Consider the following 27306-nt stretch of genomic DNA (forward strand, 5'->3'; position numbering starts at 1 on the left):
TAAAGGGAAATTGAGATACTCAAAGGCATAAAAATCAAATGGGTTATACAATTTTAAAAGTTTCTTTGAAAAAACTACCAAAGTTTAGCTACAAGATATTTGTCATTTATACATTTTCTTTAAAATCCCTTTCCAGAAGGCAGCATCTTTCTCGATGCCTCACAGAGGATGGCATAATTTAAGGAAAATCTTTAAGACAGGGAAATAGCTTTCCCAACCAATGGCATCAAAATCAGAAAGAGAAAAAGAAAAAAAGAAGAAATCTCTTCAACAGAAATACCCAAACTGGGGAAGCTCTGTTTGGGTATTTTACATAAGTCTGTGAAATTGCTGCCTATAATATGTGATTACAAACAAGTAAAAATCAAACCCACCTAAGTCGGAGGTGGTTCAGCACAGAATTTGATATATGAGACCGCGCAGGAAGATTCTTTTGACAGAAAGCCAGCGCCATCTACTGTCTGGAGATGAAATAGCAATGGAAACCGTTCTTTGCCCGGTGCCCTGGAAAGATCTGAGTTGTGCAGCTGAGGCTGGGAACAGGATCCTTACCCCAATACTCTGCAGAAAGGGAAGAGAAAAAGAAAGGCAGGATGCTTGGCAGCCTGGTGCCACCAGCAACAGCCATGGTTTCCCTGAACACTGAGGTCGCCCAAAGGAAAAATGTCTCCGGTGCCAGCGACTTCACGTTTTCCTCAGGTTTTCTAGCTCGCCTGCTAAAGATGTAGAAGCACCGCGTCCACCCTGCACCCAACTTTCCGCCCACATTGGTGACTTGGTATTTATCCCTCCATAAGTCGAGGAGTTTCTGGTGTCGAGAAGATAAAATGACTACACCGACTCTTTTAAGTCTCCTCTGCTTATCTTTAAGAGAAGAGGAAGCTGACATTAGCAACATTTGGGTGACCAAATTGTTTCTAGTTTTCCTCGGGGAATGTTCTCTCGGGAATGAATTTGCCCACACACCTCCAAAGGTTTCCCCTCCCTAGTCCACTTTTATTTGGTTTTGATGTATTTAAAAGTTTCAGAAATTTTAATAAAATTGTATGTTTTCATTTGGGAAGATATTTTAAGGGGAATCAGACTTTAATATAAATACACAGCTAAAAGAGGAAATCAAACCAACAACTCTCTCTATGCCACTCTCTTCAATGTTACGTCTTTCCAAATCAAAACAAAACAAAACCTAATTCATCATGAACATGATTTCTGGTCCTTTTAGCACAATATAAAAATGAAACACCTGATGCTTTGTCTTAATTCTTTGGGTATCTGTTAACTTCCTTGTCGTATCTTTGTTCTTCACTTAGAGGAAAATTTTCAAAGTTCAGTAAATAGTCGTTTTTTTTGGAAAACAAATAGCTTAAGGTGAACTGGGTGCTTGCTTTTAAGAAAGACTATCTGAATATTAATTTTTGTTGATTAACAGTACAGAGATTGTTTTTCTCCTGCCCTTCCTAAGTTTGTAGTGCCCCCCTGCATGTCAGCTACCATACAAACCAGCAGCCAATGGCATCTCTGACTGTGCTATCTTCCAAAGACTCCCTTCCATGTTCCTGTTTGGTTTTTTAATAATTTACATTAACACACACACACACAAATCCTGAAGAGCAATTTCAAATGCCATAATGCCTTCAAATTGTTATTTTAATCCCTTTGTAAACAAGAAGGCCAGGGTGTGTTTCCAAATCCATGGTAGGTTTCGAAGTGAGCAATTTTTACCTGCGCTCTGCCTTGGGAGACACAAAGGATTAAAGTAGCCTCCCTGTTGTTTTGTGTGGTCTGTATCTGGGCTTGTAGTAATGAATCACTTTTTGTCAGGACCTTTGCTCCTTGTTTACTTCCGCTCCGGCAAGGCTGCATGCAGACCTGCTGCATTGCCAGTCTTTGCTTGGTAGCTGATTAACTCAATCTCTGTTTCCTGTTGATCAAACAAAATGACTGTCAATCACACTGGGGCTCAGCTCTACTGCCACTACTACCCTAGGCACCTCTCCTGCATCCACATCCCCAAGCCAGTGCTTTGGTATCTGGTTCACTTCTCTTAGAAAGGAAATACCTTCTCTCCAGTTCTTGAGACCCCTCCCAGTCCTGCGATCACAGCATCTTCTCTATTGCAATATCTGCCTCCTCTCTTATATAACCCTTTCAAATAAAGACTCGCCTTACAAGGAAGTCCAGGTTCCTATTTTATTTAACAAAACCCATAACTCTGTTTTAAGCTGGGAAGATTTGATTGAATAAAATAATCAGAATTACCAAATAGTCTTCTTGCCCTAGAAGCAAAGCTGTGTCCTTTTATAAGAGTATTTGTGTTGCTCGTAGGTTCTCTTCTTCACTTGAAAACAAAATGAAAAACTTTGCAAAAGTAACACTTCCCAGAAAATACCTGTACTCAAATTGAAACTCATATTACTTTGTATTTTCATATATTCTACCATAAGACCCAACATTTTCCCAATTTTGTCCCAAGCATCAAGTTCCCCCAAATTTATCCAAATCTGAGCTTGCTTTTCTTGAGAGGCAGTACTGTAGTGCTTAGCTAAGTCTCTTTGGAACGCACAGTTTTGCAGCAGGATGAGAATCTGAACATCTTTGTTCAAAACTCCTCCTGTCAGAGTGTTCAGCGCTCAGTTCTTAGAAAATAAATCTAATTTTCAATGGCAAAAACCACATAGTAAGGCCTAGTTCTACCAAAAATCTTCAGAACATGTCTATGGCCAGAACTGACCAATACCATATGCCATACCATGTAAACAAATATGTACCAATGCACGCGATTGTATACACCACAGGAGGAACCAGCAATGAGGAGCTGAGCAGATGTCTTTGAAGCATAATCACTATTCTGGCAGGTAAGGAGTCGAAAGCCCTCTGATGTGTAGAAGCGGATTGGAAATGTTCAGATGAGGACGTTTACATATAAGCTTGCTAATGCCAGTGAACTACTGGTTGACTTTTTATAAACTTAAAAGATCTGGGTAAATCCGAACTAATTTTGCTAGTGCCTTTTCAAAAACGTATGTTGGGGGAAACCCATTCATCTCCCTTGACATTAGTTCTAGGCTCAGATCCAATGCCTATACACCATGGCTCGTTTCTGTTGTGTTTATTGAAAGCTGCTATCTACTTATTTATTCCTTAAACATGTATTGGTCTCCTACTTCATGCTAAGCACTATGTACAGGGTTGCAAACAGAACTGGCAAAAATCTCTGTCCTACTATAACTTGGAATCTATACAAATAATAATGACGATGAGTAAAAAAATGCACAATGCTACATGTATTTTGTGCTAGAGAAAATATTCAAGGAAAGGAAATCCAAAATGTTATGAGCCTGGAGGGTTTCTGACATGGAGAATGTGATTTTTGAGTAAAGAACACACAGAAATGAGAGGGTTAGACATTCAGATATCAGAGCAAATCACTCCTAGAAAAGAGAAGAGAACGTGCAAAGGCCCAGAGACAGGAACTTACCCTGACATGACAAGTGTGCAGAGGCTCCGAAGTTCAGAGCTTGTAATCTAGTAAAGTGGGTTACTATTCAGTTTACCTAAGTGTGTGTGTGTGTGTGTGTGTGTAGTGTATGCATGTGTGTCTGTTTGTGCATGTGCTTATCTGTGTGTGCACATATGTATTGTGCAATCATGGTGTGTGTGTGCATTTGTGTGTCTGTGTATGTATGCATGTGTATGTGCATATGTGTATGCACACATTTGGTGTGTGTGTATATACATGTGTGTGTGTGTACATGTGTGTGTCTTTGTGTGTGCACATGTGTGTGTCCCTGTGTGTCTGTGTGTGTGTTCATATCCACTTGCATGTGTGAGTTTGTGTGTGTCTGTGTGCATGCACAGGTGCATACATGCACACATGTGTGTGGTTTGTTTCAATGAGAAGAAATATAGAAACATGATTTCATACTGCTTCAGAAGAAAAAGCAATATAGTATGGTACTATGGAAGGTTCAGCAGACTGGGTAAAACATTAGCAGAGGTGGAGGAGATGATCACAGCCCCCACCCCTTACTGAGGAGCTATTTGCAGTTGGTACTTCTGAGAAGAGAGAATTGTTCTTTAAGGGTGTACCTTCTGGTAGATTTCTCAGACTCCAGGAGATGGGCCCACATCCACACACACATTGGCAGCACTAACTGGACTTACTGCACTTACTGGGTTATCAGTAAAAGAAAAAAAAAGTAAAAGATTCAAAGTTATGATGGCAGGAGGAGGCTATGGGAGGAGCTGAAGAGAGAAATGGGGTGGACTGTATATATAGCCATATTTTATTATATACATGTCTAAAGGTTCCAAAGAATAAAATGGAATATATAAAACATAAATACACATCAATTTTATTCCTTTTTCTATCTCTGATCACTTAAAATATATTTTATATAGAGAGATAGATTTCTTAAAAGATATAAGATGTGAAAGTTGAGGGAAACTGTGGCAGAAGACAGTTAAAGAAAGGAAGCAGAGAGAAAGAAGAGAGGGGAAAGATACTGAGGGAAGATATAAAGGTACACATGAGCACACATATATCTACAGCACGCAGCAGAGGGGGGCTTACTTAGAGGGAGGAGGAGGAACAGGAAAGGTAACGGGCGCAGCTGCAAGGATATGGCCTAATGGAAACCATTATCTCGCATGCTAACGAAGTCACTGAGATATAAAAATGATTCTTGTGACTTCTCTTGGGCTCATTTCCCTCTGTTGGTTTGCTTGTCCAACTTGGTTGTGAGGGCTTTGTTTTATTTTGTTTATATCTTATTTTGTTATGTTCTGTTGCTATCTCTTAGAAACCTGTTCTTTTCTAATGAAAGACAATGAAGGAATGGATGCAGAGGGGAGGGGAGGGAGGGAGGAACTGGAGGGGGAAACTGTAATCAAGATATATTTTTAAAAAGGAAAAACTGAGTCATTTGAAAAAGTAAAGTAGAAATCAAAAAATGTGCACATCCTGACATCTTAAGATATATTAAATCAAAGTGGAAAGATATCAATAATGTTGATATTTAGATCAAAATTCTTATTAAACTGATATGTAAGGTTTTACTGTAAATAATAAACTTATTATTTACAGTAAGTAATAACCCCGTTGTTTACAGTAAATAATAACTCTATCATTTACAGTAAATAATACTGTAAAGCAATAGTTTTAAATGTTTATATTAGCATGAAAGAAATTTAAAAAGAATGAGGAAGATATAAGTTGAATCTTACTTGGGAACATTATTTACTATAATTAAACAGGCTTGCAGGGTTTTTGTTTTAAATCATCCTATAAAACTGTTACTGTTCAAAACCAATCATTTGCTGCCCCCTGGCTGTGAAAAGAGTCTTTAGTTTTCAATGAATTTGCCTTTAAAAGATTTCTACACTAGCTATTTTAAAACTGAGGGACAATTCAGGGGGCTTATCACATGCCCTCGAGAACAAAGTACTATTTAAGAACCTATATTTTTAGCTTACACGACCTGAGTTCAAATCCAAGGCCAAGCACCAGGCATGGACCTGTGTGCTTAATCAGCTTGGGTAACAAATGTGTTTTTACTTCCTAAGCTACTGAATGAGGATACGTGCAATAGTCCTCATCTTAGGTCACTGACCTCACACTTACATGAATACTCAGCCTGAGTGGCTCAGACTTGGGTGTCTGTGGATCCCAGGCAAATCCTTAGTGAGAGGACAGGAGTTGTCCACCCCGACACCAGCTATCTTGGCTTCTTTCATCCGGCTCTACCTTTTGGTTTGGTAACTCTCTAGAAACCTAGAATTAGAAGAGCTGCCTATAATCACCTAGCATTCCCTGCCTGTATCTCATTACTTAAAAAAAGCACAGACATTTTGGGTTCTGTTCCTTAATGTGTGCCAGGCGTCAGGTCAGCTGTGACACACAGGAGATGCGTAGTAGCTATTCGCTGTGGAGTGAATGTATTGCCATAATCTCCTCAACACTTACAAAACCCAACTTTAAACTCTTAAGGACCAGAACCTTCATTCAGTCTCCTCTTGTGTAGAATCATCCTGTGCTTCCTGCTGCTCAAAGCAGATGGTGTTAGAAATAACTGAGGTGCAATTTGTGATCAAGGAGTAAGTCGAACACAAAAATGAATCACTTAACTACAATAAATACCGAGAGCTTCAAGAATAAAATGTCGAGCATTGAAGACAAGAGGGTACTGATCCCTCCAGGGAGCCAGAGACAAATGTGGTAGAATGGGAGGTGTTTTCTGAGTTGAAAGTGCTGGGTGCGTTTGAGTCAGGAACAGCTTGAAGCAGAACCATGCATGAAAGAACAGCATGTCTAGCTTCACAGGGGTCATGGGAGCCTATACTGAGGAAGATTTACTACTGTCATCACCGAAGGAGACACCCTCAGATACACAAGGACTGTGTCTGCTGTTTGTGTGTGTTCTTTGATGTGGTGTGGTTTTAAACAGATGTAGCTAAGCATTTAAAAGGGGGATATTAAAAGGTTCTGGAATGAGACACATGGAGAACAGATTATCAGATCATCCAGGATCCCAGTGAGCAAGAAATTAGTCAATACAAAAACAGAAGTACAAGGAAAGATGTCAAAGAGATAAATGTAGCTATTTTTTATAAAGGGAGATTTTTATTGTTGTAGTCATCTTTGTCATCGTCATCATCAACATCTTCTGTCTGTCATTGTTGTCCTATCTGTCCATCCTCATTGTCATGGTCACAATTATCACTGTTGCTGTTGTTATTTAAGAAGAAAGGTTTGCCAGGTCATTGTATCAGAACAATTAGCACAAAATTCAGAGTGTGGCTGGCTAGACCTGGGCTGTTAGAGGAAGAGGACTGAGGACTGCTCACCCTTTGGCAGGAAGACACCATAGCTTACACACACACACACACACACACACACACACTCACACACATGCACACATTCACACACACACACACACACACGACACCATAGCTTAGACACACACACACACACTCACACACATGCACACATTCACACACACACACATCAATGATTGTCTAAATCTAGCCCATTCCATAGACAGGGATCTGAACTGAGTCAACCTAACAAGGTTTTTGTGGTTTTGTGTACTGTGTAAAGATTATCCTTGTCTTATTCAAATGCTGGTTTCTCTGCTCTCATATCTTGTTTCAATCTGAACCCGACATTGTAATGCTTAAGTCAAGAATCTCCTGTCTCAATTTTGTGTAAACAATGCTTACCATTTATTTTCTGCCTTGTCAATAAAAGCTGATCAGCCAGTGGCTGGGCAGAAGAGAAAATAGGGCAGGACTTGTGCCAGCCAGGGGAGGGAGCGAGAGAAAAGTAAGGCAAGTTGAGCCTTGAGGATGGCAAGAGGAGACATCATGAGAAAATACATCTGAACCCCAGAGAGCCAGACCAATACTAAATGCAAGTATCTTGGGGATTTTTGGCTGGAGGTAGCCAGATTAGCTTAGAGGATTAAAATAGAAAAATGACTGCTCAGGTATTACAGTAAAGCTTGATTAAATAAATCTTGGTCTCTCTGTGTCATTACTGTGGAACTAGCTGGGATAAAGAAAAACAACCACTGTGGTAATATTAATTGTTATAATATTACCCAGATGTCCAGACAAGGTGACTCAGCAAACTCCAAGTAGACTCTCTGTATATGGGTGTGCACCCCCAAAAGCATGCTCATACATTCAAACCCAGGTCACACAGTAACAGACAAGGGTGGAGCTTACTCCACCCCAGTGTGAGCACTGGCTCTCACACTATGGACCGGTCGTTTTCCTATATATCTTGGAATGTTAGTCACACTCTTGCCAGTAACTCAATCTGTTCCTCCTCCTCAATCTGCTTTCTTATACAACCCATGAGAACTTGCCCAAAGGTGACACTACCTACAATGGGCTTCTTGCCCCTTCCAGCTCAATCATTAAACAAAATACCTGACACATATGCCCAGGGAATAATCTAATCAGGATAATTCATCAAATGAGGTTTCCCTCTACCCATATATTATACATTTGTCAAGGTAATAAAACTAACCAGACCTGAAAGTACACAGAATCTGTTAGAGGAGAAAGTAAGGAGTACAACTCAACATATAGTCACATATAATGACTTCTCCTAGCACAGGAATTAAGACCAATTGATAAATGGAAATCTCATGAAACTAGAAAGGTTCTGCAAAACAAAGGACACACTCCACCCAGTGAAAAAGCCTACAGGAGAGTAAAAATGAAGTCTTAATAGATATAATCTAACAGAGTATTAGTGTTTAGAATAAATACACAAAGAACTAAAAACCCAAACACCAATTTAAGAAATTAAAACTACGGCATGGAGTTCTCAAACCAAGTTCTTAAAAGAAGAAATACAAATGGCTAAAAAATACTATTTGTGGTCACAAGTTCCTTCCGGTCCACGCCAGCACTGGGGTTCCTTGCCCGTGGAGTCTTCAGACCCCTGCAAGGACCCCCACAGGATCCCCCACGGGATCTTAAGACCTCTGGTGAGTGGAACACAGCGTCTGCTCCAATCCAATCTCGCAGGACCTGAGACTGCATCAATTAGTGAAGCAGAAAACCCAGCCTGATCAGGGGCAAATGTCGCTTCCAGTACATGCCAGCACTGGGATTCCTTGCGTGCGAGTTTCTGGACACCCCCAAGGTCCCCACAGGACCCTCCACGGGATCTTAAGACCTCTGGTGAGTGGAACACAACTTCTGCCAGGAGGCAGATTTGAACACCAGATATCTGGGCACCTTCCCTGCAAGAGGAGAGCTTGCCTGGAGAGAGTACTCTGATCACTGAAACTAAGGAGAGAACTTATCCCAGGTCTGCTGATAGAGGCTAACATAATCACCTGAGGAACAAGCTCTAACCAGAGACAACTATAACAACTAGCTCCAGAGATTACCAGATGGCAAAAGGCAAACATAAGAATCCAACTAACAGAAATCAAGACCACTCACCATCATCAGAACGCAGCACTCCCACCCGACCTAGTCCTGGGAACCCCAACACACCCCATAAGCTAGACCCATATTTAAAAGCATTTCTCATGATGATGGTAGAAGACATCAAGAATGACTTTAATAATTCATTTAAAGAAATACAGGAGAACATAGCTAAACAGGTAGAAGACCTTAAAGAGGAAACACAAAAATCCCTTAAAGAATTGCAGAAAAACACGACCAAACAGGTGATGGAATTGAATAAAAGCATCCAAGACCTAAAAATGGAAGTAGACACAATAAAGAAAACCCAAAGTGAGCAACACTGAAGATAGAAACCCTAGGAAAGAAATCTGGAACGATAGATGCAAGCATCAGCAACAGAATACAAGAGATGGAAGAGAGAATCTCAGATGCAGAAGATTCCATAGAGAATATCAGCACAACAATCAAAGAAAATACAAAATGCAAAAATATCCTAACTCAAAACATCCAGGAAATCCAGGACACAATGAGAAGACCAAACCTATGGATAATAGGAGTAGATGAGAATGAAGATTTTCAACTTAAAGGGCCAGCAAATATCTTCAACAAAATTATAGAAGAAAATTTCCCAAATCTAAAGAATGACATGCCCATGAACATACAAGAAGCCTACAGAACTCCAAATAGACTGGACCAGAAAAGAAATTCGCCCCGACACATAATAATCAGAACAACAAAAGCACTAAATAGAGATAGAATATTAAAAGCAGTAAGGGAAAAAGGTCAAGTAACATATAAAGGCAGGCCAGTTAGAATTACACCAGACTTTTCACCAGAGACTATGAAAGCCAGAAGAGCCTGAACAGATGTTATACAGACACTAAAAGAATACAAATGCCAGCCCAGGCTACTGTACCCAGCCAAAACTCTCAATTACCATAGATGGAGAAACTAAAGTATTCCACGACAAAACCAAATTCACACATTATCTTCCCACGAATCCAGCCCTTCAAAGGATAATAACAGAAAAAAAAAAAAAACAATACGAGGACAGAAATCACGCCCTAGAAAAAGCAAGAAAGTAATCCCTCAAAACCAAAAAGAAGACAGCCACAAGAACAGAATGCCAACTCTAACAACAAAAATAAAAGGAAGCAACAATTACTTTTCCTTAATATCTCTTAATATCAATGGACGCAATTCCCCAATAAAAAGACATAGACTAATAGACTGGCTACACAAACAGGACCCAACATTCTGCTGCTTACAGGAAACCCATCTCAGGGAAAACTACAGACACTACCTCAGAGTGAAAGGCTGGAAAACAATTTTCCAAGCAAATGGTCTGAAGAAACAAGCTGGAGTAGCCATTCTAATATCAAATAAAATCGACTTCCAACCCAAAGTAATCAAAAAAGTCAAGGAGGAGCACTTCATACTCATCAAAGGTAAAATCCTCCAAGAGGAACTCTCAATTCTGAATATCTATGCTCCAAATACAAGAGCAGCCACAATCATTAAAGGTACTTTAGTAAAGCTCAAAGCACACATTGCACCTCACACAATAATAGTGGGAGACTTCAACACACCACTTTCATCAATGGACAGATCATGGAAACAGAAACTAAACAGGGACACAGTGAAACTAACAGAAGTAATGAAACAAATGGATCTGACAGATATCTACAGAACATTTTATCCTAAAACAAAAGGATACACCTTCTTCTCAGCACCTCAAAGGACCTTCTCCAAAAATGACCATATAATTGGTCACAAAACAGGCGTCAACAGATAAAAAAAATATTGAAATTGTCCCATGCATCCTATCAGACCACCATGGACTAAGGCTGGTCTTCAATAACAACATAAATAACGGAAACCCAACATTCACTTGGAAACTGAACAACACTCTTCTCAATGATACCTTGGTCGAGGAAGAAATAAAGAAAGAAATTAAAGACTTTTTAGAGTTTAATGAAAATGAAGCCACAACATACCCAAACCTATGGGACACAATGAAAGCATTTCTAAGAGGGAAACTCATAGTTTTGAGTGCCTCCAAAAAGAAACTAGAGAGAGCACACACTAGCAGCTTGACAACACACCTAAAAGCTCTAGAAAAAAAAGGAAGAAAATTCACCCAAGAGGAGTAGATGGCAGGAAATAATCAAACTCAGGGGCGAAATCAACCAAGTGGAAACAAGAAGAACTATTCAAAGAATCAACCGAACGAGGAGCTGGTTCTTTGAGAAAATCAACAAGATACATAAACCCTCACTAGAGGGCACAGGAACAGCTTCCTAATTAACAAAAACAGAAATGAAAAGGGAGACAAAACAATAGATCCTGAAGAAATCCAAAGCACCATCAGATCCTTCTACAAAAGGCTATACTCAACAAAACTGGAAAACCTGGACAAAATGGACAAATTTCTCGACAGATACCAGGTACCAAAGTTAAATCAGGATCAAGTTAATGATCTAAACAGTCCCATATCCCCTAAAGAAATAGAAGCAGTCATTAATAGTCTCCCAGGCAAAAAAAGCCCAGGACCAGATGGGTTTAGTGCAGAGTTCTATCAGACCTTCAAAGAAGATCTAATTCCAGTTCTGCACAAACTATTCCACAAAATAGAAACAAAAGGTACACTACCCAACTCATTCTATGCAGCAACGATTACTCTGATACCTAAACCACAGAAAGAGCCAACAAAGATACAGAACTTCAGGCCAATTTCCCTTATGAATATCGATGCAAAATACTCAATAAAATTCTCGCTAACTGAATCAAAGAACACATCAAAACAATCAACCATCCTGACCAAGTAGGTTTTATTCCAGGGATGCAGGGATGGTTTAATATATGGAAATCCATCAACGTAATCCACTATATAAACAAACTCAAAAACAAAAACCACATGATCATCTCCTTAAACTCGGAAAAAGCATTTGACAAGATCCAACACCCATTCATGATAAAAGTCTTGGAAAAAATCAGGAATCCAAGGCCCATACATAAACATGATAAAAGCAATCTATAGCAAACCAGTAGCCAACATAAAAGTAAATGGTGAGAGCTGGAATCAATCCCACTAAAATCAGGGACTAGACAAGGCTGTCCACTTTCTCCATACCTATTCAACATAGTGCTTGAAGTCCTAGCCAGAGCAATTCAACGACAAAAGGAGATCAAGGGGATACAAATTGGAAAAGATGAAGTTAAATATCACTTTTTGCAGATGATATGATAGTATATATAAGTGACCCTAAAAATTCCACCAGAGAACTCCTAAACCTGATAAACAGCTTCGGTGAAGTAGCTGGATATAAAATTAACTCAAACAAGTCAATGGCCTTTCTGTACACAAAGGATAAACAGGCTGAGAAAGAAATTAGGGAAACAACACCCTTCTCAATAGTCACAAATAATATAAAATATCTTGGCGTGACTCTAACTAAGGAAGTGAAAGATCTGTATGATAAGAACTTCAAGTCTCTGAAGAAAGAAATTAAAGAAGATCTCAGAAGATGGAAAGATCTCCCATGCTCATGGATTGGCAGGATCAACATTGTAAATATGGCTATCTTGCCAAAAGCAATCTACAGATTCAATGCAAACCTCATCAAAATTCCAACTCAGTTCTTCAAAGAATTAGAAAGAGCAATCTGCAAATTCATCTGGAATAACAAAAATCCTAGGATAGCAAAAACTCTTCTCAAGGATAAAAGAACCTCTGGTGGAATCACCATGCCTGACCTAAAGCTTTACTACAGAGCAATTGTGATAAAAACTGCATGGTACTGGTGTACTGACAGTCAAGTAGACCAATTTAATAGAATTGAAGACCTAGAAATGAACCCACACACCTATGGTCACTTGATCTTTGACAAGGGAGCTAAAACCATCCAGTGGAAGAAAGACAGCATTTTCAACAAATGGTGCTGGCCCAACTGGTGGTTATCATGTAGAAGAATGTGAATTGATCCATTCCTTTCTCCTTGTACTAAGGTCAAATCTCAGTGGATTAAGGCACTCCACATAAAACCAGAGACACTGAAACTTATTGAGGAGAAAGTAGGGAAAAACCTCGAAGATATAGGTACAGGGGAAAAATTCCTGAAAAGAACAGCAATGGCTTGTGCTGTAATATTGAGAATTAACAAATGGGACCTCATGAAACTGCAAAGCTTCTGCAAGGCAAAAGACACCGTCAATAAGACAAAAAGACCACCAACAGATTGGGAAAGGATCTTTACCTATCCTAAATCAGATAGGGGACTAATATCCAATATATATAAAAATTTAAGAAGGTGAATTCCAGAAAATCAAATAACCCCATTAAAAAATGGGGCTCAGAGCTAAACAAAGAATTCTCACCTGAGGAATACGGAATGGCTGAGAAGCACCTGAAAAAATGTTCAGCATCCTTAATCATCAGAGAACAGCAAATCAAAACAATCCTGAGATTCCACTTCACACCAGTCAGAATGGCTAAGATCAAAAATTCAGGTGACAGCAGATGCTGGCGAGGATGTGGAGAAAGAGGAACACTTCTCCATTGTTGGTGGGATTGCAAGCTTGTACAACCACTCTGGAAGTCAGTCTGGTGGTTCCTCAGAAAATTGGACATAGTACTACCGGAGGATCCCGCAATACCTCTTCTGGGCATATATCCAGAAGATGTTTCAACTGGTAAGAAGAACACATTCTCCACTATGTTCATAACAGCCTTATTTATAATAGCCAGAAGCTGGAAAGAACCTAGATGCCCCTCAACAGAGGAATGGATAAAAAAAAATGTCATACATTTACACAATGGAGTACTACTCAGCTATTAAAAAGAATGAACTTATGAAATTCCTAGGCAAATGGATGGACCTGGAGGGCATTCATCCTGAGTGAGGTAACACAATCACAAAGGAACTCACACAATATGTACTCACTGATAAGTGGATATTAGCCCAGAAACTAAGGATACCCAAGATATAAGATACAATTTGCTAAATGCATGATACTTAAGAAGAACGAAGACCAAAGTGTGGACACTTTGCTCCTTCTTAGAATTGGGAACAAAACACCCATGGAAGGAGTTACAGAGACAAAGTTTGGAGCTGTGTCGAAAGTATGGACCATCTAGAGCCTGCCATATCCAGGGTTCCATACCATAATCAGCTTCCAAACCCGACACCATTGCATACACTAGCAATATTTTGCTGAAAGGACCCAGATATCGCTGTCTCTTGTGAGACTATGCTGGGGCCTAGCAAAAACAGAAGTGGATGCTCACAGTCAGCTATTGGATGGATCACAGGTCCCCCAATGGAGGAGCTAGAGAAAGTACCCAAGGAGTTAAAGGGATCTGCAACCCTATAGGTGGAACAACATTCTGAACTAACCAGTACCCTGGAGCTCTTGACTCTAGCTGCATATGTATCAAAAGATGGCCTAGTCGGCCATCACTGGAAAGAGAGGCCCATTGGACATGCAAACTTTATATGCCCCAGTACAAGGGAACACCAGGGCCAGAAAGTGGGAGTGGGTGGGTAGGGGAGTGGGTGGGTAGGGGAGTGGGTGGGAGGGTATGGGGGACTTTTGGGATAGCATTGGTAATGTAAATGAGGAAAATACCTAATTAAAAGTATTAAAAAATAAATAAATTGTTTTAACTCTTTTCAAAGAACCAGCTCTTGGGTTAATTTTTGTTTTCTTAACATTAGTGACTCCTGTTATTTTTTACACTTGTCATTCTTCTAAAAATATTTCATTGACGATTTTTAAATTTAATGCATCACAATGTATAATATCTTTTAAACTCATACAATAATAAAAGCAAATTATAAAAAAAAAAAGAAGAAATACTATTTGTGATGCTCAAGTGGAGAAATCCAGATGGTACCAAGCTACTGGCTCTACTGGCTCATTTTCCTAGGGCTGGGAAGTGCAATGCACACTGCTTAAGGAGAAAAGTAATGAACAATAGTAGCCAACCATATGGTACAATGGTAGCTTGCCTGGCTAGGTGTGTCCTTTGGTGCAATAATGGCACAAGTGATACAGAAGTAACTAAAGACTTTCTAGCAGGATTTATGGCCTTCTTCACAAGATAGAACTCATGCCTGCTAGTGTTAACTGAGCCACAAAGCCATGGGTGGGTAGCCCATAGGTGGTGGTGATGGTGGTGGTGGTGGTGGTGGTGGTGGTGGTGATTATAACTATTATGTAAATGGGCACAGTATCAAATTGCCCTCTGTATATTTTTCTTTGTACCCATAGATTAGTGAATCTCTCAACACTCATCAGAGAAATTTTTGTTTTGTAGTGGATGGTGATTAATAATTCAGAACCCCACAACTGGTCAAGAAGCATGGAATAAAAGATTGTGGAGTGCTTAACCCTAATTGGAACATCTGTATCACACATCCATCCCTCTTCCTAAGGCTCAAGGATCTTTGTGCAAAGGGGGTTGGAGGGGAGAAGAGTATAAGAGCTAAAGGTAGTGGATGACTGCAACAAAGCCGAATTTTCTGGATGTGACAGTGGTGCTGTATACTTGAACTCACAGACCTCATTGCACACAGAAGATCTACATAAGATCAAGTTAAGTAAAATCCAACCTGGGACGGGGAGGATATTTTGAAGTCCCACCCCTAGCTGAGGAACTGTTGACAGTTTATGTTTACTGTGGGAAGGAATGTCTAAGTTTCCTTCAGGGATCTGACACCTGATAGACTGCCCGTGCTGCAGCAGATGGCCCGACACCCATACCCTTCCTGACAGCACCCAAGGAACTTATCAAGCTCTAAGAACCCTGTATGAAATTGGAAGGAAAAGATGTTGGACATTGGAGGAGTTAAATAAGAGAGAGGGAAAGGTATATTTGATATATCTCATTATATAGATGTTTAAAACTTTTAAACAAGTTATTTTACTAAAAAGGAAAAATAGTGAAGCAATAAAACATTTTTTAAAGCATGTAAAAATTTATCTTTGATTTTTATTTTAACTCCCTTAAAGACAGAGGATTTTATTAACATACTATCAAGAATACGCTCAGGTTTACAAAAGTAAAATGGCACGTCTGGAGTCCAATGTTCCCATGCTTTAGATGCCGTCTTAACGAACATTACACAACACAAATAATAGCAGGTAGAGCCCAGCAGTATTTTTCCTACAGAGACAGATAATAAATGTTTTCTATAAAAGTAGCCATAACTCACATACATAGATCCGTGTTTTTAAAAAATGGAGAGGCTGTGCACCAATAAAACTATATTTTTAAAAAGTGGGCAGCAAGTGCTTGCAATTCCATAGCCGACATCAATGTATGTTATTTTTCTATATGAACAATATATCCTAGAGTGAGTTTTATGTAAAGATATTAGAAGTGTCTCAGTTTTAAAGAAATATACAGTAATCTACTGCACCAATACATCATGGTTTATTTAGTTCATTCTATATTGATAGACATTTTGACTATTTTATCATTTTTTTTCTGTTAGAACTATTACACTAAAATATATTTACATAACTTTCTGTCACATTCATGAATATGCTTTAAATATTACAAATTAAAATGTACGATTTTTTTTCACTGTTTTTTTATTACATATTTTCCTCAATTACATTTCCAATGCTATCCCAAAAGTCCCCCATACCGCCCCCCACTTCCCTACCCTCCCATTCCCATTCTTTTGGCCCTGGCATTCCCCTATATTGGGGCATATAAAGTTTGCAAGTCCAATGGGCCTCTCTTTCCAGTGATGGCCGACTAGGCCATCTTTCGATACATATGCAGCTAGAGACAAGAGCTCCGGGGTACTGGTTAGTTCATCATGTTGTTCCAACTATAGGGTTGCAGATCCCTTTAGCTCCTTGGGTACTTTCTCTAGCTTCTCCATTGGGAGCCCTGTGATCCATCCAATAGCTGACTGTGAGCATCCACTCCTGTGTTTGCTAGGCCCCTGCATAGTCTCACAAGAGACAGCTATCTTTGGGTCCTTTCAGCAAAATCTTGCTAGTGTATGCAATGGTGTCAGCGTTTAGAAGCTGATTATGGGATGGATCCCTGGATACGGCAGTCTCTAAACGGTCCATCCTTTCATCACAGCTACGAACTTTGTCTCTGTAACTCCTTCCCTGGGTGTTTTGTTCCCAATTCTAAGAAGGGGCACAGTGTCCACATTTTGGTCTTCATTCTTCTTGAGTTTCATGCGTTTAGCAAATTGTATCTTATATCTTGGGTATCCTAAGTTTTGGGCTAATATCCACTTATCAGTGAATACATATTGTGTGAGTTCCTTTGTGATTGTGTTACCTCACTCAAGATGATGCCCTCCAGGTCCATCCATTTGGCTAGGAATTTCATAAATTCATTCTTTTTAATAGCTGAGTAGTACTCCATTGTGTAAATGTACCATAATTTCTGTATCCATTCCTCTGTTGAGGGACATCTGGGTTCTTTCCAGCTTCTGGCTATTATAAATAAGGCTGCTATGAACATAGTGGAGCATGTGTCCTTCTTACCGGTTGGGACATCTTCTGGATATATGCCCAGAAGAGGTATTGCTGGATCCTCCGGTAGTACTATGTCCAATTTTCTGAGGAACCGCCAGACTGATTTCCAGAGTGGTTGTACAAGCTTGCAATCCCACCAACAATGGAGGAGTGTTCCTCTTTCTCCACATCCTCGCCAGCATCTGCTGTCACCTGAATTTTTGATCTTAGCCATTCTGACTGGTGTGAGGTGGAATCTCAGGGTTGTTTTGATTTGCATTTCCCTGATGATTAAGGATATTGAACATTTTTTCAGGTGCTTCTCTGCCATTTGGTATTCTTCAGGTGAGAATTCTTTGTTCAATTCTGAGCCCCATTTTTTAATGGGGTTATTTGACTTTCTGGAGTCCACCTTCTTGAGTTCCTTATATATATTGGATATTAGACCCTTATCTGATTTAGGATAGGTAAAGATCCTTTCCCAATCTGTTGGTGTTTTTTTTGTCTTATTGATGGTGTCTTTTGCCTTGCAGAAGCTTTGCAGTTTCATGAGGTCCCACTTGTCAATTCTTGATCTTACAGCACAAGCCATTGCTGTTCTATTCAAGAATTTTTCCCCTGTGCCCATATATTCAAGGCTTTTCCCCACTTTCTCCTCTATAAGTTTCAGTGTCTCTGGTTTTATGTGAAGTTCCTTGATCCACTTAGACTTGACCTTAGTACAAGGAGATAGGAATGGATCGATTCGCATTCTTCTACATGATAACAACCAGTTGTGCCAGCACCATTTGTTGAAAATGCTGTCTTTCTTCCACTGGATGTTTTTAGCTCCCTTGTCGAAGATCAAGTGACCATAGGTGTGTGGGTTCATTTCTGGGTCTTCAATTCTATTCCATTGGTCTATTTGTCTGTCACTATACCAGTACCATGCAGTTTTTATCACAATTGCTCTGTAGTAAAGCTTTAGGTCTGGCATGGTGATTCCACCAGAGGTTCTTTTATCCTTGAGAAGAGTTTTTGCTATCCTAGGTTTTTTGTTATTCCAGATGAATTTGCAGATTGCACTTTCTAATTCGTTGAAAATTGAGTTGGAATTTTGATGGGGATTGCATTGAATCTGTAGATTGCTTTTGGCAAGATAGCCATTTTTAAAATGTTGATCCTGCCAATCCATGAGCATGGAAGATCTTTCCATCTTCTGAGATCTTCTAGAATTTCTTTCTTCAGAGACTTGAAGTTCTTATTATACAGATCTTTCACTTCCTTAGTTAGAGTCACGCCAAGATATTTTATATTATTTGTGACTATTGAGAAGGGTGTTGTTTCCCTAATTTCTTTCTCAGCCTGTTTATTCTTTGTGTAGAGAAAGGCCATTGATTTGTTTGAGTTAATTTTATATCCAGCTACTTCACCGAAGCTGTTTATCAGGTTTAGGAGTTCTCTGGTGGAATTTTTAGGGTCACTTATATATACTATCATATCATCTGCAAAAAGTGATATTTTGACTTCATCTTTTCCAATTTGTATCCCTTTGATCTCCTTTTGTTGTCGAATTGCTCTGGCTAGAACTTCAAGTACTATGTTGAATAGGTATGGAGAAAGTGGACAGCCTTGTCTAGTCCCTGATTTTAGAGGGATTGCTTCAAGCTTCTCACCATTTACTTTGATGTTGGCTACTGGTTTGCTGTATATTGCTTTTATCATGTTTAGGTATGGGCCTTGAATTCCTGATCTTTCCAAGACTTTCATCATGAATGGGTGTTGGATCTTGTCAAATGCTTTTTCTGCATCTAACGAGATGACCATGTGGTTTTTGTCTTTGAGTTTGTTTATATACTGGATTACGTTGATGGATTTCCGTATATTGAACCATCCCTGCATCCCTGGGATGAAACCTACTTGGTCAGGATGGATGATTGTTTTGATGTGTTCTTGGATTCGGATAGCAAGAACTTTATTGAGGATTTTTGCATCAATATTCATAAGGGATATTGGTCTGAAGTTTTCTATCTTTGTTGGGTCTTTTTGTGGTTTAGGTATCAGAGTAATTGTGGCTTCATAGAATGAGTTGGGTAGAGTACCTTCTGTTTCTATTTTGTGGAATAGTTTGTGAAGAACTGGGATTAGATCTTCTTTGAAGGTCTGATAGAACTCTGCACTAAACCCATCTGGTCCTGGGCTTTTTTTGGTTGGGAGACTATTAATGACTGCTTCTATTTCTTTGGGGGATATAGGGTTGTTTAGATCATTAACCTGATCTTGGTTCAACTTTGGTACCTGGTATCTGTCTAGGAACTTCTCCATTTCATCCAGGTTCTCCAGTTTTGTTGAGTATAGCCTTTGGTAGAAGGATCTGATGGTGTTCTGGATGTCTTCAGGATCTGTTGTTATGTCTCCTTTTTCATTTCTGATTTTGTTAATTAGAATACTTTCCCTGTGCCCTCAAGTTAGTCTGGCTGAGGGTTTATCTATCTTGTTGATTTTCTCAAAGAACCAGCTCCTTGATTGGTTGATTCTTTGAATAGTTCTTCTTGTTTCCACTTGATTGATTTCGCCCCTGAGTTTGATTATTTCCTGCCGTCTACTCCTCTTGGGTGAATTTGCTTCCTTTTGTTCTAGTGCTTTTAGGTGTGTTGTCAAGCTGCTAATGTGTGCTCTTTCTAGTTTCTTTTTGGAGGCACTCAGAGCTATGAGTTTTCCTCTTAGAAATGCTTTCATTGCGTCCCATAAGTTTGGGTATGTTGTGGCTTCATTTTCATTGAACTCTAAAAAGTCCTTGATTTCTTTCTTTATTCCTTCCTTGACCAAGGTATCATTGAGAAGAGTGTTGTTCAGTTTCCACGTGAATGTTGGCTTTCTATTATTTATTTTGTTATTGATGATCAGCCTTAGTCCATGGTGATCTGATAGGATACATGGGACAATTTCAATGTTTTTGTATCTGTTGAGTCCTGTTTTGTGCCCAATTACGTGGTCAATTTTGGAGAAGGTACCATGAGGTGCTGAGAAGAAGGTGTATCCTTTTGTTTTAGGGTAAAATGTTATGTAGATATCTGCCAGATCCATTTGATCCATAACTTCTGTTAGTTTCACTGTGTCCCTGTTTAGTTTCTGTTTCCATGATCTGTCCATTGGTGAAAGTGGTGTGTTGAAGTCTCCCACTATTATTGTATGAGGTGCAATGTGTGCTTTGAGATTTACTAAAGTTTCTTTAATGAATGAGGCTGCCTTTGTATTTGGAGCATAGATATTCAGGATTGATAGTTCCTCTTGGAGGATTTTACCTTTGATGAGTATGAAGTGCCCCTCCCTGTCTTTTTTGATGACTTTGGGTTGGAAGTCAATCTTATCTGATATTAGAATGGTTACTCCAGCTTGTTTCTTCAGACCATTTGCTTGGAAAATTGTTTTCCAGCCTTTCATTCTGAGGTAGTGTCTATCTTTTTCTCTGAGATGAGTTTCTTGTAAGCAGCAAAATGTTGGGTCTTGTTTGTGTAGCCAGTTTGTTAGTCTATGTCTTTTTATCGGGGAGTTGAGTCCATTGATATTAAGAGATATTAAGGAAAAGTAATTGTTGTTTCCTGTTATTTTTGTTGTTAAAGTTGGCATTCTCTTCTTGTGGCTGTCTTCTTTTCGGTTTGTTGAGGGATTACCTTCTTGTTGTTTCTAGGGCGTGGTTCCTGTCCTTGTATTGGTTTTTTTCTGTTATTATCCTTTGAAGGGCTGGATTCGTGGAGAGATAATGTGTGAATTTGGTTTTGTCGTGGAATACTTTGGTTTCTCCATCTATGTTAATTGAGAGTTTGGCTGGGTATAGTAGCCTGGGCTGGAATTTGTGTTCTTTTAGTGTCTGTATAACATCCGTCCAGGATCTTCTGGCTTTCATAGTCTCTGGTGAAAAATCTGGTGTAATTCTGATAGGCTTGCCTTTATATGTTACTTGGCCTTTTTCTCTTACTGCTTTTAGTATTCTATCTTTATTTAGTGCATTTGTTGTTCTGACTATTATGTGTCGGGAGGTATTTCCTTTCTGGTCCAGCCTATTTGGAGTTCTGTAGGCTTCTTGTATGTTCATGGGCATCTCTTTCTTTAGATTTGGGAAGTTTTCTTCTATAATTTTGTTGAAGATGTTTGCTGGTCCTTTGAGTTGAAAATCTTCATTCTCATCCACTCCTATTATCTGTAGGTTTGGTCTTCTCATTGTGTCCTGTATTTCCTGGATGTTTTGAGTTAGGATCTTTTTGCATTTTCCATTTTCCTTGATTGTTGTGCCGATGTTCTGTATGGAATCTTCTGCACCTGAGATTCTCTCTTCCATCTCTTGTATTCTGTTGCTGATGCTTGCATCTATGGTTCCAGATTTTTTTCCTAGGGTTTCTATCTCCAGTGTTGCCTCATTTTGGGTTTTCTTTATTGTGTCTACTTCCCTTTTTAGGTCTAGTATGGTTTTGTTCATTTCCATCATCTGATTGGATGTGTTTTCCTGTTTCTCTTTAAGGACTTCTACCAGTTTGGTTGTGTTTTCCTGTTTTTCTTTAAGGACTTGTAACTCTTTAGCCATGTTCTCCTGTAGTTCTTTAAAGTCCTTCTTGATGTCCTCTACCATCATCATGAGATATGCTTTTAAATCCAGGTCTAGTTTTTCAGGTGTGTTGGGGTGCCCTGGACTGGGCGAAGTGGGAGTGCTGGGTCCTGAAGATGGTGAGTGGTCTTGGTTTCTGTTAGTAAGATTCTTACCTTTACCTCTCGCCATCTGGTAATCTCTGGAGTTGTTATAGTTGTCTCTGTTCAGAGGTTGTTCTTCTGGTGATTCTGAGTATCCTCTGTCAGCAGACCTGGGAGACAGGCTCTCTCCTCTGAGTTTCAGTGGTTAGAGCACTCCCTGCTGACAAGCTTTCCTCTTAAAGGGAAGGTGTACAGATATCTGGCGTTTGGACCTCCTCCTGGCCGAAGAAGAAGGCGGAAAACAGGACCTTTCCCAGATGCTGTGTTGCTTTGGCAGGTCACAGAAGCTGTAGGCTTCTGTGGTGCACACTCTCAGCTGTGCAGACTAAGTTCCTAAGTTCAGTGGAGTCCTGGATCCAAGATGTGCTCCCTGCTCCTGAGGCAGAGGGCTCCTGTGCAGGGCAGACCACTGTCTTCCAGCTAGGAGGGTGCCGGATGTCTGTGGCCACAAAAGGGTGCTGCCTCAGCGGCTCTGTGGCTCCCGCCTGTCCCAGAAGCTGTCTGCCTCTGTGGTCCTCAGTCTTACCTGTACAGACTAAGTTCGGCGGAGTCCCGGAGCCAAGATGGCGCTCCCTGCAGGGCAGGTCACTGTCCTCCGGCTGGGAGGGTGCCGGATGTCTGCAGCCCCAAATGGGTGCTGCCTCAGCGGCTCTGTGGCTCCCGCCTGTCCCAGAAGCTGTCTGCCTCTGTGGTCCTCACTCTGACCTGTACAGACTAAGTTCGGCGGAGTCCCGGAGCCAAGATGGCGCTCCCTGCAGGGCAGGTCACTGTCCTCCAGCTGGGAGGGTGCCGGATGTCTGCGGCCCCAAAAGGGTGCTGCCTCAGCGGCTCTGTGGCTCCCGCCTGTCCCAGAAGCTGTCTGCCTCTGTGGTCCTCACTCTAACCTGTACAGACTAAGTTCGGCGGAGTCCCGGAGCCAAGATGGTGCTCCCTGCAGGGCAGGTCACTGTCCTCCGGCTGGGAGGGTGCCAGAAGTCTGCGGCCCCAAAAGGGTGCTGCCTCAGCGGCTCTGTGGCTCCCGCCTGTCCCAGAAGCTGTCTGCCTCTGTGGTCCTCACTCTAACCTGTACAGACTAGGTTCCAAAATGTACGATTTAAGACTACATTCTCCAATAGCTCTCTGATTCCTTAGTCCACTGCCAATGTCTGAGAAAGAAACATGTCTCCCAGGCCCACACAGATAGAGTAGTAAATGTGAAATCTAATTGTATGATGTTATGGCTCTACAAGTGGGTAAACTTTGTCCTCAGATCATTTGCTATATTATCTTTACCCACTAATTTGGGATTTTAGTTGATTAAAGCCTTCTGTCTTTTGTTACAGCCCCAAAAGTGTTTTCTGCTAGCATAAGAAATTAAGATGTAAAAATTCCAATGTAAACCATTGCATACACTAGCAAGATTTTGCTGAAAGGACCCTGATATAGCTGTCTCTAGTGAGACTATGCCAGGGCCTAGCAAACACATAAGTGGATGCTCACAGTCAGCTATTGGGTGGATCACAGGGCCCCCAATGGAGGAGTTAGAGAAAATACCCAAGGAGCTAAAGGGATCTGCAACCCTATAGGTGGAACAACATTCTGAATTAACCAGTACCCTGGAGCTCTTGACTCTAGCTGCATATGTATCAGAAGATGGCCTAGTCGGCCATCACTGGAAAGAGAGACCCATTGGACTTGCAAACTTTATATGCCCCAGTACAGGGGAACGCCAGGGCCTAAAAGTGGGAGGGGTGGGTAGAGGGGTGTGGGGGAGGGTATGGGGGACTTTTGGGATAGCATTTGAAATGTAAATTAGGAAAATACCTAATTAAAAAAAGAAATTAAGATGTAAAACTTCAAATGTTTTTGTCAGTAGAGCTACTTCTCGTCCTCTCTTAAGTCATACCTAAGGTTAGTCAATTTTATTTCATTACTTTTTGTCAATCTGTAAAAGATATAGAACCATTATAGATGTGCACATTACCTATGATCTAATTTTGAAGATATCATAACTGTTTATTGATAACTTAAGCATTCATGTGTATGTGTGTGTGTGTGTGTGTGTGTATTTTGCATGTGTGTTAAAATGTCACCATATTGTTGAATCCAAAGTTCTACAATTCTGTGTAAGAACTATATAAAAATCAGAACCCATAGCCTTGAGGTTATGCCAGATTCATGTCTCGTGGATTGAAGAAATCCTTCACTGGGCATTAACTCAATAGCATCTGGTAATGAACAATGCAAAACAAAGAGGCAAACTGTCGAGGGCCATACTAGCTCTTCAGTGTCCAATACATACACTTCTGTGTATCAGATCGTATGGCAGCCACTAACTTCAGGTAGATATTAGGTTCCTAAAATTGGGGAAATGAAAGCTATAATACTTAAATACACAGCAGATTTTTAAGACATAAAAATATTATAATAACTATTTAAAGCTAGCATTTTAGATGGGTTCATTAAATAAAATTTGTCACAAAAATTAATTTCATTCTGTTTTCTTTTTAATATAACTACTACATAATCTATAAATATAAACATAACTGATGTTACAGTTTTAGCAAACAGAGGTACTTTAGGTAGTTCACATCAAGAGACCTTAAAATTTCATTATGTAATCTAAAGGATTAACTGTGACCTTTAGGAACCATAATAGCAAGTGTGATCACAAGGCTTGTGGTGGTTTGAATTAGAATGACCTGCATAGGCTCATACTTTTGAACACTTGATCCCCAACTGGTGGAATGGTTTGGAAAGAACAAGAAGGTGTGGCCTTGTTGGAAAAGGTGTGTCACTGAAGGTGGACTTTGAGGTTTCAAAAGACTTACATCATCCCCAGTATTTCCTCTCTGCTTCTTGTTTTGAGGTAAGATGTGAGTGAAGTGGAAATTTCCGTTTGTATCATGTGGTACAGACTCATGTGGTGTTTTGCTGAGGTAAGATCCATGAAAGGACATGTGATTTGGGGAGAGAGTATAAATGTAACTCGATGAACAGTGATTAGGGGATTTCATAGCTAGCCTTGCAACGCGTCGCTGATCTCTCATCTTTGTTAATCTTTACTTCATTGAGAGAGGCATTACAGAGAACTTCTCCTGACATCCCAGCTGGTTTGGGATGCCCCCACTGACTTGTGCCAATTCAGCAGAGGCCTGGATGCTTCTGCTGGATCATGCCACCACTTCTGATTCATGTTTTGTATCCTGACACTACTGAACTGGACTGCTGGTATCCTGACAACAGAGATTGGAATCACCCCAAAGAACTACTTCTAAACAGGTTCACATCCCCTTGTCCTATTTACCATCTTTTCTCCCTTAACTTTGGACAATGGGATAGAGGGGGAGTGAAAGCATTTGAGAACCCTTATCAAAGTAGGTTTTGAAAAATCTAAGCCTTCCTGTGAGATCTCTGCTCTCCATACCATTGTGAACTCTGGCCCTCTGAAACTATAAGCCCAACTCAAAGCTTTTTTAATGAATTGCCATGGTCATTGTGTTTTATCACAGCAACAGAAAAGTTAACTAAGATTGGAATTTCTAAAAGTTCACAGAAAATAGTGGGAACTGACACATGCTAGGATGAAAGAGCATCGTTCATTTTGTAAATATGGAGTTAGGACCAAGTATTCTCAGGAAAGTGCTTGCCATATATATGAAACAGCAAAGTTGAACACAGCGATCCAACAGGAGAAAAAGAATCTCAAGAGCTGGCACAAGAGTCAGAGACTCACTCTATTAGAGTAAGGAGTCCCACAAAAATACTAAGGTGTATCTCTTGGGTGAGGGAGAGATACCCTCCTCCGACTTCAGGCCTTATCACCTGTTGCAGGCAGGAGGACTGGCCCCACCATTGTTGGCTGTGGCACTTGGAAGAGTGGGCTCTGCACCTTGTCTAGACAGTATAGTAGTAGATCTGGCCCTGGTAGTGTGGCTGTGGGTGAGCCATGGTGGCTGGGGCATTGGGTAAGGTAGCCCAGGCAGTGCAGGAGAGTTCATATTGGTGGTTTCAGTGTGGAAAAGCTGGCAAACTGACCAACTCAGTCACCACACAGGCCAGATCCAGTGCTTTGAGTTGGCCCAGCCAAACATCTACCCCATCTAGGAACTGTTGGAGTGTGTGAAGTGGCCAGTCCTGAAGATCCAAAGCTGCAGGATCTGCATGACACAAGGCAACAACAGGATATCCTAGAGGAGTTCAGGTGAAGATACAGTATTAACAGCATAGTAAAAGTCAGAAGCCTCAAACCAGACCCATAACTCACTGCAACATTGATCATTTGCAAGTAAAGATGTGTGGACAAAAGGATATCCTGGGGGTGGGGTAACACTGTGACACACTACAGCTTCCACGGTGAGATGTTCTGTTTTGTTTTAATTCTTTTCCCCCTTCTTCTCTTTGGTTGAAGAATTGCTTGGGCAGAGGGGGAGGATAGAGAGATGATTGGGATGGGCGTGCATGGTATGGAATTCACAAAGAATTGATAAAAAGTAAAAATTTATCCTCAAAGAAAAAATATCCTAAGGTGAAATATATATTCAGAGGACCTGGTACAGGCAGATGATGGTCCTGTGCTTATTTCTTCAGGCTATGTGCATTCTTTATATATATATATTATTAGGTATTTTCCTCATTTACATTTCCAATGCTATCCCAAAAGTCCCCCATAGCCTCCCCACCACTGCCCTACCCACCCACTCCCACATTTTGGCCCTGGCATTCCCCTGTACTGGGGCATATAAAGTTTGCAAGTCCAATGGGCCTCTCTTTCCAGTGATGGCCGACTAGACCATCTTCTGCTACATATGCAGCTAGAGTCAAGAGCTCCAGGGTACTGGTTAGTTCAGAATGTTGTTCCACCTATAGGGTTGCAGATCCCCTTAGCTCTTTGATACTTTCTCTAGCACCTCCATTGGGAGCCCTGTGATCCATCCAATAGCTGACTGTGAGCATCCACTTCTGTGTTTGCTAGGCCCCAGCATAGTCTCACAAGAGACAGCTATATCAGGGTCCTTTAAGCAAAATCTTGCTAGTGTATGCAATGGTGTCAGCGTTTGGAAGCTGATTATGGGATGGATTCCTGGATATGGCAGTCTCTAGATGGTCCATCCTTTCGTCACAGCTCCAAACTTTGTCTCTGTAACTCCTTCCCTGGGTGTTTTGTTCCCAATTCTA

Source organism: Mus caroli, unplaced genomic scaffold (genome assembly GCF_978045245.1).
Source record: "Mus caroli unplaced genomic scaffold, Mus_caroli_1 scaffold_6, whole genome shotgun sequence".
NCBI classification, from domain to species: Eukaryota; Metazoa; Chordata; class Mammalia; order Rodentia; family Muridae; genus Mus; species Mus caroli.